The following is a 6,000-nucleotide window of genomic DNA, read 5'->3' as shown; positions in this document are numbered from 1 at the left end:
GAGTGGGGGTGTGAGGTGGTGGTCGTGGTGGGGAGGGATGTGATGGTGGGTGAGGGGGAACCTGGGCTGGGGAGGGGATAATGAGGAGCTGCTAGGTGCCAATCTGAGTGACTCCAAGCCAAGGAGCCTGCATCCATGTGTTTGGTTAGAGCTTTCCTCAGGAGCTGTTTAATCTTTACCACCACCCAACCCACCCCAAGCCGGGATTATTTTGTTAAGGAATTGATTGATAGAAACTTCTCCCGCTGACTGTTTGGGGGATTTGCGAGGGTGGAGTGGGGGGGGGGGGGGGGGTAGGGGGGAGTGTTGTGTGATAGGAAGGTGGGGAGGTGTGGTTTGGGGTGTTACTTCTCCAAGAGTTGAAGCTGTTGGGCACTGGAACTGATTCCACCCCCACCCCGAGATCAGAGATCCAGTCATTTTCAAACCAAGATCGGTTGGGGGGAGGGGAGAGGGGAGGAGAGGGGGCGGGGGGCAATGTTATACTCAGCTGTGGAGCCAAAACAGAGGCATGGAACAGCCATGTCCTCATGACATGGCGGATAGACTGGAGGGAAGGGGCTGAACGGCCTCCTGTTCGTGTGAAGGTGACAGTCTTCGTGCGTCCTGCTTTCTGTCTCCTGGTTGTTTTATTTGCATTTGTTGACCCTGTCCCAGTTCTAACCTGTGCTCCTGCTGTAGCTCTGTCCTGAGACCGGGCTGGCGTTTCCATCAGGGAATCCGTAGGTAACTACAGGCCCAACAGACAGCTTCCTGCATTATATCAACTGCACGGAGCGGGGAACCTCGGTGCGGGACGGCAAGTAACAACATTAAAATAAACACATTCGAATATTTTAATCGGTTAAAACAGAAACAAATGATCAGGGTGAGGCATTTCACATAAAATGATTGGGAATTAATTATTTGGTGGTGATTGGAAACACACAGCGCCCTTGAACACAGTCCGCCTCGGCCGGAGTCCACTGTAGTCCCAGCCAGCCACTGTTCCCTCATTCAGCCTGACAGTGCTGGCGAGACCTCCCTCACGTCTCCCCGAGTCACACTGACTCCGCTTTCGGCCGTGCTCCATATCCTTCCAACCCTTGTGCCTTGTCCACTTGCAGTGCATTACCTTTGAGTCTCTCTCTCTCGGGAAACTGTTCTCCCCCAACAACTTCCTTCTTCATTCCGCTGGGTTAGTCTGACCCAGTCTCCAGTGAGACTCTCTGATGGTGTGCTACATTGGAACCGTGTCTCATCGAGCCGGAACAGAAAATCCGAGATGTTTTACCTTTTCAAATCAATTCGGAGTGGTTACAATGAACAGTTACACGTTAACGAGTCAATCTTCCAGACGTTTTCTTTCTGCTCACTGCTCCTCTGTCCTGCCTCAGTTCCCATTTCAACCTTACCTAGAAAAAAGGCCAGCTGTCAGAGAGCTGGGCACTGGAATACCGCCTGTTAGTGAATTGAATACCCGTTCAACAGCTGGTCAACGGGTAGCTGCCGTCAGAGAGTGAAATACTTGCTGCAATTGAGAATTTCTTCCGTTTGTACAAATTCTGAAGAAGATGGGAGGGTATTGTAAGATATTTTAAGAGACCGTGTAGTAATCCGGAATATCCGAATCCAAAACATCCTGCACCTCTGTTTTGATGGTACTTTTGTTGTAAGTTTGAAATGCAATGCAGAAAGCGTGCGGTGTTTTAACCATATTCTGGTACAGCGTGGTGGTTCTCCTGTTTATGTGTTGCTGGAACATGTTGGGGGTGGATGAAGCAGGTACTCAATTTCCGAGGCTCTCCTTAACGAGCGGGATAGTCAAAAATGAGAAAAGGCAGGGAATCAGGAAATAAGCCTGAGCAGCTTTGTAATGGAGCAGTAAATGCGCAGCCAGCTCATATAGACAGCTGTATATTTCCAGCTTCCCTTTATCATTGTCATTTACTGCCAGTGTGTTCAGGTAAACTTCTGAACAATGTAATGAGGACCTCTTTTTTGCATCAACATTTCTCACCAAGAATCCCTACCAACTGCAACCTCATCAGTAACTCTCGGTCTCAGATATTCTATATAGAATCCCACCACCACCAAATGTTTGATTGTTTTATTTTATTTCAGACTGGAGCACCTTACCGGGTAACTGTTATTCTGTAGTACTGAGGCAGTCTTGTTTATAGCTGGGTAAATTGTGGCGGATTTACAAAGTACGAATAGTCCCGCGTGTGCAATCCCCCACACACATACACGCCGCTTGGACTGACAGCTAAAGGCGCTATAGCACTGCAACCCGTAATCTGGGCAGCGGTAAATGTCACATGGGCTGTCAACAAAAACGAAATGCTCTGAGGGTTCTTTGAATGGACAATGTTGTGAGGGGCTTAAACAAACAGATTACGAAAAGTGATATTTTTCTTCGAACTTCCAATGGAAGTTTTCATCCTGAGCTCCAATTCTGCCAGCTCTGAGAGTGAGAGACAGGGGGTGTTGTAATTTTTCTGGGACTGACACAGAGCGCTGATCTGGTTGGTGGGTGGTGGGTGGAAGGGGGGCGGGGGCAAGAGGGACTCGGCATCCTTCAAGTACAAAGGTGTGGGGGCGAGTTTACACCCGAAATATCTCCCTCCACGTCATTTCGCGTCACTGTTGATATTTTGTTGAAAAGAAATGAAGCCGTCGTCAAGGGAATTAATTGAGGTGAAAAATGATGCGGAAAATCTTCCTGACACCCGGAGCCCGCCCCAGACACAGGGTTAATGATACCCCTTCTCAAGACAGCGTACAAACACAGGCTGCGTGCATCTTTATTGGAGAGGGCGTGACGGGATTAGTCCTGCCCACAAATCTATGAACCACCCCCCCCCCCCCCCCCCCAGGTTTTAATGGTGTTAATCTTGTCAATTGGGAGAATGTGTTTAATGTCACTACAGGGCACCTTAGCCAGGCGGTGGATCAGACACTCAGCTACAGAGGTGATGTTCAACCAAGAGCGTTGTGAGAACATGCAAAGCTTCGCGCAGAGATTGGTTCAGGCAGAAATCATAGTATCTGTTAAGGGAAAGTTGGATGCAAACCTGAAGCTGCTGTTTATAGGAAAATAAGTCTCTAACACATCAGTGAGCGTTCTCTGTCTCAGAGGGTCAAATTCGCATCAGAATTCTTCCTTACCCAATTACCTGGACAATACTTCATTTCAGATCTGAATTCTCTTGCAATAATCCTCTGTGTCGTTACAGAACCCAAGGATACTGTTGAAAAGGAGCAATTGACTGAGGTAAGAATTATTAACAGATTGTGTCCCCACCTCCTCGCCAAATTTGTCACACATTGTAAGTTTCAGAACATCTATTCTAACCCTGTCTGCTCGGCAGGAAGAAGCAGTCAGGGAGTTAAAGTGGTGGTTTGAGCTCACCACTGCTTTCCCAGCATACCATCCAACAAGTCCATCACAAGGAGGGCATTCACTTCGATTTCCAAGTTCATCTCCCCACTGCATTTTGCGGAGAGATGGTCCTGTCAATGGACGAGTAATTCAGAAGCCCAGAGTCTAATCTCGGGACAGGGGGTCAGAAAATCAACATGACAGCTGGTCAAATTTAAAATTTAATGAATAAAAATTTGGAGTGGGGGAAGCAAGTCTCAGTAATCAGGAAACTACCATTAATTATTGTAAATAAAACATCTGCTTCATCAAAGCCTTTTAGGGAAGGAAACCTAATGTCTGTACATGATCTCGTCCATATGTGACTCTAAATCCCCAGTGATGAGCTTGATTCTTAAACGACCTCTGAAATTTCTTAGCAAGCCATTTAGTTCAAGAGCAATTACAGATCAACAATAAATGCTGGCCTTGATAGTGACACCATGTAGCATACATTTAAAAATTCTATATTCTCCATGATATTGTTTTGAGCTTTTGCCTGAGTTAAGTGAATAACACACTTGTCTCTCAATCATAAGGCTTGAGTTCAAGTCCCACTTCAGGATTTCAGTACTTAAATATAGACTAACAATCCAATGCAATAACAAAGGTGCACTGAACCATCAGAGGTGTTAGCTTTTAGGTAAGAAGTTAAACCAAAGCCTTCTCATAAAAGATGGAGACGATCTCATGGTACTATTTTGAAGAAATGCAGAGAAATTATCCCTGGTATCTTGGCCAATACATGTTCTTCAATCAATATCACAAAATGTATACATTTTATAATTTATCCTGCAGTTTGTGTGTAAATTAGTGTGAGTTTCCTACATTGCAATAGAGACTACATTTCAGAAGTACTTTCCTGGCTGTAAAGCACTCTGAGAAGTCTAATTGTTGTGAAAAGTACTACAAAAGTGCTTTTTGTTTTTTCTGGGTTTGGTTTTATCCTTTTTATTCACGCAACAACCCTATAGTTTTCACTTTACAAAAAAAATCTCTAACTCTGTAAGTCTCATATTTGAACACATTCCATTATAGATTCGTTGCTATTTGATAACCTTTCTGCTCAGTTAGTTTGGATTGGATCTTTTCTTATCTCAATGAACTCTGCTAATTCCTAACCTGACATTTGACAACTATCATTGAACACAGAGTTTGTTTACTGCCCTGCTCCCTGTCTGATTTCCTCTTAGCTGTCTCCTCCTCCCTTGTCTCCAAGTGCAGCTTCAGCACTTTCAGGCTGCTGTCTGTCTTTGTGGGCTGACCTCTCTCGTTAGCTTACAATCGCTGGACCATTCCTGACTGGATTGCATTGAGCCTCTCTCCATGGGGTCCTCTCTCTGGCCATTTGCCCCTGGTGATGTTCTCCCTCTTTCAAATGAAATTTTTGGGGAAACAAACATTGCCAAAGTCAACATGATAACCAGCACTTTATCTGCATAGGGCTAAAGCTATTTGAGGGTCCTCTGACAGCACCTTCCAAACCCATGAATTCCACCAACTCTACATACTAGGGCAGCAGATATATGGGAACACCACCACCTTTAGGTTTACCTCCAAATCACATTTTATTTAACAGAAATATATTTCCTTCACTGTCACCAAATCAAAATCCTAAAACTCCCTCCCTATCAGCATTGCGATTGTACTTACAATAGTTCAGGAAGAGAGCTTATACTGTATCACCTTTTAAGACTATAAGATATAGGAGCAGAAATTAGGCCATTCAGCCCATTTGAGTCTGCTCTGCCATTCAATCGGGCTAATAAGTTTTTCAACCCTATTTTCCTGCTTTCTCCCCATAACCTTTCATCCCTTGATACTTAAGAACCTATCCATCTCAGTCTTAAATATACTCAATGATCTGGCCTCCACAGCTTTCTGTGGCAATGAATTCCATAGATTCACCGGTCTCTGGCTGAAGATGTTTCTCCTTATCTCTGTTCCAAAAGGTCATCCCTTTACTCTAAGGCTATGCCCTTGGGTCCTAATCTTTCCTACCAATGGAAACATCTTCCCAGCATCCACTCTGTCCGGCCATTCAGTATTCTGTATGTTTCAATCAGATACCCCCTTCCATCCTTCTAAACTCCATAGATCATAAACCCAGAGTCCTCAAACATTACTCATATGTTCAGTTTTTCATTCCTGGGACTATTCTCGTGATCCTCCTTTGAACACTCTCCAGGCCCAGTACATCCTTCCTGAGATATGGAGGCCCAAACCTGCACACAATATTCCAAATGTGGTCTGACCAGAGCTGTATAGAGCCTCAGAAGTACATCCCTGCTTTTGTATTCAAGTTCTCTCAAAATAAATGCCATCATTACATTTGCCTTCCTAACTACTGACTCAACCTGCAAGTTTACCATGAGAGAATCTTGGATTAGAACTCCCAAGTCTCTTTGCACTTCAGACTTCTGAATTTTCTTCCCATTTAGAAAATAGTCCATGCCTCTATTCTTCCTACCAAAGTGTATGACCTCACACTTTACCACATTGTACTCCATCTGCCACTTCTTTGCCCACTCTCCTAACCTGTCTAAATCCTTCTGCAGCCTCCCCGCCTCCTCAATGCTGCCTGTCCCTCTACCTAT

At 44.9% G+C, this 6,000-nt stretch overlaps 1 protein-coding gene across 1 annotated transcript in view; it reads left to right on the top strand.

Moving 5' to 3' along the window:
- baiap3 (BAI1 associated protein 3) overlaps nt 1-6,000 on the top strand; it is an 81,695-nt gene that overhangs the window by 1,494 nt on the left and 74,201 nt on the right. The window contains exon 2 of the mRNA XM_043711073.1: nt 3,219-3,256. The gene's annotated coding sequence lies outside the window, so the exon portion shown is untranslated. The remainder of the gene's footprint in view (nt 1-3,218; nt 3,257-6,000) is intronic.

Source organism: Chiloscyllium plagiosum, chromosome 21, assembly GCF_004010195.1.
Source record: "Chiloscyllium plagiosum isolate BGI_BamShark_2017 chromosome 21, ASM401019v2, whole genome shotgun sequence".
In the NCBI taxonomy this organism is placed as follows: Eukaryota; Metazoa; Chordata; class Chondrichthyes; order Orectolobiformes; family Hemiscylliidae; genus Chiloscyllium; species Chiloscyllium plagiosum.
Note: the sequence above shows the minus strand (reverse complement) of the source record. Positions and strands in the feature narration are given on the sequence as shown.